The sequence below is a fragment of the Chrysochloris asiatica genome, unplaced genomic scaffold, assembly GCF_000296735.1.
Source record: "Chrysochloris asiatica unplaced genomic scaffold, ChrAsi1.0 scaffold00244, whole genome shotgun sequence".
Lineage (NCBI taxonomy): Eukaryota > Metazoa > Chordata > Mammalia > Afrosoricida > Chrysochloridae > Chrysochloris > Chrysochloris asiatica.
Genome location: NW_006408762.1, coordinates 667,360 through 677,231, shown reverse-complemented (window position 1 = coordinate 677,231; position 9,872 = coordinate 667,360). Strand labels below are relative to the sequence as shown.

General features: G+C 40.7%; 1 pseudogene; it reads right to left on the bottom strand.

Annotated features, from left to right (window-relative positions):
- The window catches only part of LOC102837777, a 17,051-nt pseudogene extending 8,892 nt beyond the window's left edge, over positions 1 to 8,159 (bottom strand).
- Positions 8,160 to 9,872: the final 1,713 nt, after the last annotated feature.

Below are 9,872 nucleotides of genomic sequence, written 5' to 3'. Positions count from 1 at the left end.
GTGCAACCAGAGTGCTCCTTGGAGCCCAAGATGGCTAGGCTTCATCTCTCATACTTTGGACACATTGTCCAGAGAGAACAGTCGCTGGAGAAGGTTGTCATGCTGGGTAAGGTGGAGGGTCAGAGAAAAAGAGGAAGACCCCCAAAGAGATGGATCAGCCAGGTGACATCATTGATGGTGTCAAGTGTGGTGGCGGTTGTGAGGTTGGCCCAGGATCGGACATTGTTTCGTTCTGCTGTGCATGGGGTCGCTATGAGTCAGTTCCGACTCGATGGCACCAGACAACAACAACATATATCTTAGAAATTAGCCCCTTTTCTGATGTGTCATTGCAAAAGATTTTTTCCCATTCTGTGAGTTCCCTTTTTAGTCTTTTGATGAAGTTTTTTGATGCACATAAGTTTTTAATATTTAGTATGTCCCAATCATCTATTTTGTCTACTTTTGTTTGTGTAATTTTCAAAATGTTTGGTAATCTGTTTATCCCCTGAATTAGAGTCCTCACATTTGCCCGTATTTTTTCATTGATGACTTTTATAATTTTGGGATTCACATTTAGGTCTTTAATCCATGTTGAGTTCATTTTTGTATAGGTCGTGAGGTAAAGGTCTTGTTTCAATCTTTTGCATATGGCGTTCCAATTCTGCCAGTGCCATCTATCTCCTCCATATGCAATATATCTAGGCACTTGGTTGAAAATCAGTTAGCTGTATGTTGGTGGGTTAATTTCTGGATATTCAATTCTGTTCTATTAATCAATCTTTCATTGTACCAGAACCAGGCTGTTTTTACCACTGTTGCCATGTAGTAAAATTTGAAGTTGGGGAGTGAGAGGCCTCCAACCTGTTCTTCTTCTTAAGCAATGTTTTGCTTATCCTGGGTCTTTTTCCTTTTCATATAAAGTTTGTAATTGTCTTTTCCATCTCTTTCAAGAATGTTGTTGGAATCTGGTTTGGGATTGCATTATATGTGTAAATTGCTTTGGGCAGTACTGACATTTTCACGATGTTGAGTCTTCCTATCCAGGAACATGGTATGTTGTTCCAATTCTGTAAGTCTCTTTTGGTTTCTTGTAGTAGTGTTCTGTAATTTTCTTTGTATAGGTCCTTTGTTTCTCTGGTTACATTTTATCCCTAAATATTTCTTCCTTTGGACGGCTATTGTAAATGGTATTGCTTGCCTAATGTCCTTTTCAGCATTGTCATTGTTACTATAGAGGAATCCAACTGATTTTTGTATGTTGATCTTGTACCTTGCCACTTTGCTGAATCTTCCAATGAGGTCTAGTAGCTTTTTTACTGAGTTTTGGGGGTTTTCTATGTATAGGATCATATCGTCTGCAAATAGAGAGAGTTTTATTTCCTCTTTGCCAATTTGGATGCCTTTAATTTCCCTATCTTGCCGTATAGCTCTGGCTAAGACTTCCAAAACAATATTGAATTGGAGTGGTTACAAAGGGCATGCTTGTCTGGTTCCCGTTGGCAGAGGGAAGGCTTTCAGTTTCTCTCCATTGAGAGTGATGTAGGCTGCTGATTCTAATATATGCTCTTGATTATGGTGAGGAATTTCCCTTCAAAAACACTTTGTTGAGTGTTTTTATCAGGAATGGATGTTGGATTTTGTCAAATGCCTTTTCTGCATCAATCAATATGGTCATGTGGTTCTTTTCCTTTTTCTTATTTATATGATGGTTTACATTGATTGTTTTTCTAATGTTGAACCATCCTTGCATCCCTTTTATGAAACCCACTTGGTGATGATGTATTCTTTTTTTGATGTGCTGCTGTATTATGTTGGCTAGGATTTTGTTGAGAATTTTTGCATTTATGTTCATGAGGGCTATTGGTCTGTAAATATTTTACTTAGTAATGTCCTTCACTGGTTTTGGTAGGAGGGTTATGCTTGTTTCACGTTTTCTACTTCACTCTGTGTAAGTTTAGGTAGATTGTGTTTTTCTAAAAATGTACCCATCTCTTCTAAGTTTTCGAATTTGTTGGAGTAGAACTCTTCTTAGTATTTTGTTATTATCCTTTTGATTTGATTTTGTTCCGTTGTGACATCGCCCCTGTGGTTTCTAATGTCAGTTATTTGTGTCTTCTCCATCTTTTCTTTTGTTAGTTTTGCCAATGGTTTGTCAATTTTATTAATCATTCAGAACCAGCTTCTTGTCCTGTTGATTCTTTCTATAGTGTTTCTGTTTTCCATCTCATTTATTTCTGCTCTTATCTTTATTATTTCTTTTCTTTTGGTGACTGTAGGTTCCCACTGTTGGTCTGTTTCTTATTGTTGTAGATGCTGTGTTAATGTGTTAATTTTGGTTTTCTTCTTTTTGGATGTTTACAATTATTTCAATAAATTGTCCTCTCAGCACCTCTTTCACTGTGTCCCAAAGATTTTGGTATGTTGTGTTTTCATTCTAATTTGTTTCAAGGAACTTTGTGAATTCACGTTTAATTTCTTCTTTTACCAGTCGTTTTTGAGCAGGGTGTTATTCAGTTTCCATGTATTCGACTTTATTTCCTTGGTCTTCTTATTGTTGATTTCTAGTTTTATAGCATTGTAATCTTAAAAGATGCTTTGTAGTATTTTGGTGTTTGTAAATTTATGAAGGCTTGCTTTGTGACCTAACACATGGTCAATTCTGGGTTATGTTCCACGTGCATTGGAAAAACTGTATATTGTGCTGTTGTTGCATTGAATGCTCTGTACACATTTATGAGGTCAAGTTGGTTGATTATGTTGTTTAGTTCCTATGTAACTTTGTCAAGTTTCTTTCTGGTTGTTCTATCCCTTTTTGAAAGTGGTGTATTAAAATCTCCCACTATAATTATAGATTTTTCTATTTCTTTCTTCAGTTCTAGTAATTTTTTTTAATATGTCTTGGTACTCTTTCATTGGGAGCGTCGATATTTACTATGGTTATGTCATCTTGCTCAATTGATCCTTTGATCATGAGACAGTGTCCTTCTTTATCTCTTATGATGGTTCTTGTCTTAAAGTTTACTTTATCAGAGATTAGCATTGCCACTCCTGCTTATTTTATTATTGCAGTTAGCTTTATTATATATATATTTTTCCATCCTTTAACTTTTAGTCTGTTTTTTTCTTTGTGTGTAAAGCATGTCTCTTGCAGGCAGCAGATTAAAGGGTCTTATTTTCTTATGCATTCTGCCACTCTCTGTCTCTTCATTGGTGCATTCAATCCATTGACATTCAATGTAATTATTGATAGGTATGAATTAATTGCAGCCATTATGTCAATGTTTTGGTAGTGCTATTCATTCCTTTGTTCTGCATGTCTTATTGGTCTGATTGTGTTGTTTTTGTGCTTTTTCTTGTTGGTTTCACTTTAGTTTTCATATTTGCTTGTTCTGCTTGGAAGTTCATTTTCATGGTAAGTTTTGAAGTATTAACTTTCTTTGGGGTTACCTTATAGTCTATTAATTTTTCCCTCCATTTAAGCAATCTATTGTATCCTGCAATCTACCTGACCTCCTCACCACCTGAATCTCTGTTCCAACATTTTTCCCTTCTTTGAAATTGTTATTATTTTGATCTTTGGGTGACTTCCCAGCTCCTTGAATTCATTGTTGTAATTTTGTTCTGTACTGGACTCTGCTGCCCATTTTCTGAGTTTCATGTGGTGTTGCCACACCTGTCAATCTCTGGTTGTTGTCTGTTCTTGTTGGTTTTCAAAGTGCTGGATTGGCTTTGACAAAACCTCTTAGCTTCTGTTTATCCTAGAATGTTTTGATTGCACCATATTTGATTGACAATTTTTCTGGATAGACGATTCTTGGATGGCAGTGTTTCTCTTTTAGGATTTTGTATATGTCTCCCTATTGCCTTCTTTCCTGCATGATTTCTGCTAAATGGTAACAGGTTAATCTGATTTGCTTGCCTTTGTAAGTAACATTTCTCTTTTCCCTAGCTGCTTTTAGGATTCTCTCTTTGTCTTTGTTTTTGGAGAGCTTGATTATGATATGTCTTAGTGTTTTTCTTTGGGGGTCTACCCTTCCTTGGGTATTTTTGGCTTCTTGAATGTTTATGTTCTCATCTTTTAAGATGTTAGGGAAATTTTCTTCCAGAAGCTCTTCCACTATCTCTTCTGTGGACGTCTCTTATTCTTCCTGTTCCGGAATGCCAATAATTCTTAAGTTGTTCCTTTTCATGTTATCCAGCATAACTTTTAGACTCTCTTCAGATTTTTGTATCCTTATTTTCTGCTTGATCTTCTGTCTTAGCAGTATTGAGAGATTTATATTCCAGCTTGCTGGTTCTGGCTACCATCTCTTCAATTCTGCTGCTTTACCCTTTCAGTGTATTGTCCATTTCTGATATTTTATTGTTTATCAGATGGACCTCTTTTTGCATGTTTTGAATTGTTTCCAGTGCTGTATCAATCTTGTTTGATTGCTCTTGTAGTGCTTTCCTGACTTTTTCCTTGTTTTCCTCCACGCTTTTTTGGAGCATTTGAATTTGTTGCCACATCATGCTTCTGAATTCCTTTTCAGGCAAATCCAAAAGCTGCTCTTCCTCTTCTAGAAAGCCTTTGTCTGTCTCTAGCTCATTTGTCTCAGTTACTCTTTTCTGGTTTTGGACATGTTTTGATATATTTTGTTGTTTTTTGTTTGTCATTTCCAGCAGATGTATGGATGTTTAATGCTTAAATGGATGTTTGTTGCTGTGTTATTAAGATTACTGCATGTCTCCTGGTGGATATGATTAGGAGGCAGGCTTTCCTTTTCACATGTAATGCTTAGCAGCTGTTATTGGCTTGTCTCAATGGTGGAATATTGTGGGGTATGCTTGTAGCTTGGTTATATGGCCACAATTGCTGTATCTTCTTGGGTAACATAGTGAGAAAAAGCTCACACATCCAGGAAAAATGTGTGATCAAAAGACCAAAAAACAGAAGCAATATAAAAAGAGAGACAAAAATCCACCACTTAGAAACTGGCCAGTCACCTTGCTACACAAGCAGTGTGTGTGCACCATAGAAGCCTCCAGTAGTGTGTGTGAGTGTCCACTCACTCAGGCCCCTCCTTTAGTCACCACCATAGAGGTGCACAGATAGATGATGAGAAGTTAATACGAGAAAGATTGTTTGCTATTTTTGTCTCGGAAGGTCTGTTAGGTATCTGCGTGTGCACAGCATAATTCCTGAAATATTTGTATCTTTTTATGTTGGAGTTTTACCGATTGTTCATATGGTTTTTCTGTCAGGCCAAACCTGCTTTTTTTTCCTTGCTGGATAGGCAGGAGTAAAGGGTCCCACAGGAGTTAACTTTAGGGCTGGGACCCACAGGCAGATGTCAAAAGCAGCAGCCAAATAATTTGCCCTTGGACCGATGGGGCTCTTTCTCTCTGTGCCGTGGCAAAGCTGTCGTCTGAATGCTGGACTTTTTGGGGGAGTGTGCACCTACCCGTCTGAAGGCATCTGAGCTGGACAAAGAAGGCATGACAGGAAAGATGAGGAAACAAAATGTGTAGAATCCCCTGCTACCGCCTTTTGCATTTGTCACTGTGCTGCTTTTAGCGCACCAGTTCCCTGTGATCTGGAAGTAGCCTCACCCTCTGACCTGCACTCAGGCGGGATGGCTGCAGAAGGTGTTCTGATTTCTTGACCGATTTCTAAATCACAATATTTATACCTTCATACCATGATTTTTCCACTGGCGGTTGTGGGAAACTGACGCCATGACACTTATGCTAGATCCAGAGTTCTGGTGCTGTTCTGTGAGAGCAGTGTCTCTGAGTTTTCATCCCCTCCCCCACGGAGCCTTTCCTACCTGACTCTTCTCTGCTGCCACCAAACCAGAACTCCTCCTGATTAGTTTAAAAATAATAGGCCAGTGTATTTTAAACCATGGTTCCTAGTCTAGGCTATCCTGTTTTAAGAGCCTTTCTCTCTCAATATAATCACTGATTTAATACATAGCATTTAAGTGTATCTGCCATGCTGCTAACCTCAGGGTCAGTAGGTCAAAACTATCAGCTGTTCCATGGGAGAAAGATGAGTCTTTCTGCTCCCATAAAGATTTACAGCCTCAGAAACCCTGTACAGGGTCACTATGAATCAGAACAGACTCCACGGCACATAACAACAACAACAACAGGATAAACACTGGACCTCAAGGTCTGTCTGAACCAAGGTGGGTGATTCCAAGTCACCAGCCACCCCTTGAACATGCTATACTGGGTCACAATAAGTTGGAATAAACTCAACGGCACTTAACAAACAAACTAAAAAGCCACTATAAAAAGAGTTAACTGGTGGCATCGCTATACTTACAGCTATTTTAAATAGACTTCAGCCTCCGCTTTAAGAGCTTCCTAGTTGGAGGAGAATATTGAAGGTGCCATGGGCTGCCAAAAGAGCCAATAGATAGATTTTGAAAGAAGCACAGACAGAGTGCTCCTTGTAGGCCAAGATGGCCAAACTTCATCTTTCATACTTAGGATATATTGTCAGGAGGAACCAGTCACTGGAGAAGGATATCATGTTTGGTAAGGTGGAGGGTCAGAGGAAAAAAGAAGACCACCAACGAGATGGATTGGCCAAGTGGCAGCATCATTGGACTCAAGCGTGGCAACAGTATTGAGGTTGGCTCAGGCTCGGGCAGTGTTTCGTTCTGCTGTTCATAAGGTTGCTATGAGTCAGTACCAACTCAATGGCACCTATCAACAACTGTTTCATAACAACCAAGTAGTTCCTATAGTGTGACTTTACTTCTTACTAACTTTTCCTGAAGATATCCCTGAAAATTGAGTACTATATGGTGAAGAGGTTAGATAGACCTCAGCTATTAAAAAGCATAATGTCAAGTCTTTAAGACTTGAACTAAAACAAATAGCCATCTGAAATGAGTACTCACCAGTTAATGGACAAAAAAGCACACCAACCTAAATGTGATCAAAAGGATTTTAAATAAAATTCATAAGCAAGAAAAAAATGTATGGGAATCTAAATTCAGAGGCATGTGGTATATATATATGAGTAGAGATTCTAAAAATGGAGACTTAATTCCATTTTTTAGAGTCTTGATGTGAGTTTGAAATCCATGTTGTCTTAAAGATTGTCCTTTCCAACAATAGTTCTCCATATAGACAACACTGAGGATAATAAATTTCCACCTTTTAAACCAAACAGAATATTTGGCCCTTTCTTTTTTTTTTTTTTCCTGTCAGGGAGTTTGGGATCTATTCTGAGATTAAGTAGTTAACCTGTGCTATGGCAAAAACTTAAAATGCCACATCTCAGACAAGAGCTGCTATCAGTGAAGAACTAGACCAGGGTAAAAAAAGACAATTTGAAAAACCCAAGTTAGATTGGGATTCCAGTGCTTCCCTGACCAGGCTGCTCAGGTAGGTCAGGCTCCAGGGAAAAGGGGTGGAATTGCACAAAGGAAACCTCTGTCTAACAGACAGACAGCCTTTGAGCAAACATAAGATCTTATATTTCAACATTCTGAACTTGTTTATTTAAAAGATCAAATTGCTGAGGAATTACAGGAATTTTGAGCTTTTGCATGCCTGCATGTGGCTCCCGCTCCTGCACTGGTGAGTGCCTCCGCCCCCTGCAGAGCTTGGAGTGCAGGGCTAGAGCAACCCCATTTAAAAGGCTGCATTTCCAGAGGAGAGTAAGCATAAACTAACAAAGTCGAACAAATAGAGAGGGATATCGGTGCGGATATCAGGAAATTTGGGGTACAGAGAGACAGAGAGAGGCATTTTTTACGTCATCAGATACAGACACAACCTACCTGCAGCTACTACTTCCCCCTCCCCCCCCCGCCCTCCACTGCCTGGGCCTAGACCAGCCCTCTGCCAAGCGACCGAGGCTCAGGAACACCCAAGGCACAGGCACGCCCACTGAGGCCAAGGCCCTCCCAAGGCCCAGACATGCCCACTGAGGCCAAGGCCTGCCCCGAGGCCCAACTCCCCAACAGACGGGTCACAAAGTCCCAGGCCCAACCAAGGCCCAAATCGCCTAGCCAACGCATGGCCCAGGCAGCTCACAGCCCAGTCGCTACCGAGGCCCAGGGCCCCCAAGGCCCAACCTGCCACGTAGCAAGGTCACTGAGGCCCAGGGCCCCGGAGGCACAACCTGCCACGTAGTCCAGTCGCCAAGGCCCAGTGCCCCTGAGACCCAACATGCCCTCAGCCTGTTCCCCGAGGCAGAGGCCCCCTAAGGTCCAATCTGCCCAACATTCCCTCTGAGGCCCAAGCCGCCCGATGCCCAGCTGCTGATACCCAGGCCCACCCGAGGCCCAAACCACCAGCCCAAGGCCCAAACCACCTGCTCGAGACCCAACACTCCTGCAGCCCGGTCGCTGACGCCCAGGCCCCCAGAGGCCCAAACCGCAACCCTCCAGGCTCAACCAACCCGCCTGAGGTCCAAACGGACTACCGCCGAGGCCCAGGCCCAACTTAGGCCCAAAAAAGTTGCTCTGAGCTAAGCAATAAGGAGAGTGAAAAAGGAAGACCACATCCTGAACACGTCTTCCTGGAGGTAATCAGAAAACATAAAAAATTACCAAAACACACACTTAATTAATTATTAGGGTCACAGATAAACATTAAACATGTCCAAGAAGCAAAAGCAGATGACCATATTGGCACATGTCCAGAAAAAAGATAAAATATCTGAGACAAATGAACCAGAAGTAGACCTTTTCTCCATGCTGGAAGGAGGGCAGGCCTTGGAGATACCTGAGAAAGAATTCAGAAAAATGATTATAAAGTGTCTCAAAACACTTTACAATGGAGTTGAGAAAAATAAGGAAGAAGTCAGAAAAGTGCAACAGGAACAATCAAACAAGAAAGATACAACATTGGTAACAATCCAAAATCTATAGAAAGAGGTCCAAAAAATCGACAACAAAATGGCAGCAATAGAAAAAACTCCCTGAAAGGGCAGAGGAGTAGAATAGATGAGATGGAAGGAAGAATAAGTGAGCTGGAAGACAAGTCTCTCAATACCACTAAGACAGAAGAACAAACCCAAAAAAGGGTAACAAATTCAGAGGAAGTTCTAAGATTCATGTTGGACTACATGAAGAGGAATAACCTAAGAATTATTGGCATCCCAGAACAAAATGAGACATACAAGTCCACAGAGGAAATAGTCAAAGTACTACTCAAGGGCGAAAAGATAGAAATACAACAAGCCCAACGAAGTCCAGGAAGGGTGGACCCCAAAAGAAAATCACCAAGACATATCATAGTAAAGTTCTCCAAACTCAAAGACAAGGAGACACTCCTGAAAGCAGCAAGAGAAAACAGAAGGGTCACATACAAAGGCAAGTAAGTCAGACTAAGCTCAGACCTCTCAGCAGGAACCATGCAAGAGAGAAGGCAATGGGGAGACATATATGAAACCCTGCAAGAAAAAAAAAATTGCCAACCAAGATTTCCTATGATCCAGCAATCCCTCTACTCGGTATTTACCCAAAGGAAAAACGAGCTACAACACGAGAAGATATACTTACACCAATGTTTACAGCAGCACTATTTACAATAGCAAAAAGATGGAGACAGCCAAAGTGCCCATCAACTGAAGAATGGATAAACAAATTGTGGTACATACACACAATGGAATATTATGCTACACTGAAGAATAATAAGGAAGCAGCGAGCCACCGCATAACATGGATGAACCTTGAGGACATTATACTGAGTGAAATTAGTCAGTCACAAAAAGAGAAATACTGCATAGGACCACTACTGTAAAAGACTAAGAAAAAGAAATTATACTAAAAGGGGGTAGGGGGAAGTCTTTGTTGGTTGTTTGGAAGTTGGTGATGGGTGGAGGGAAGGGGGAGGATGGAGCAAAGGGTGGGGATTGGACACAGAAGAGCTTGGGTGCT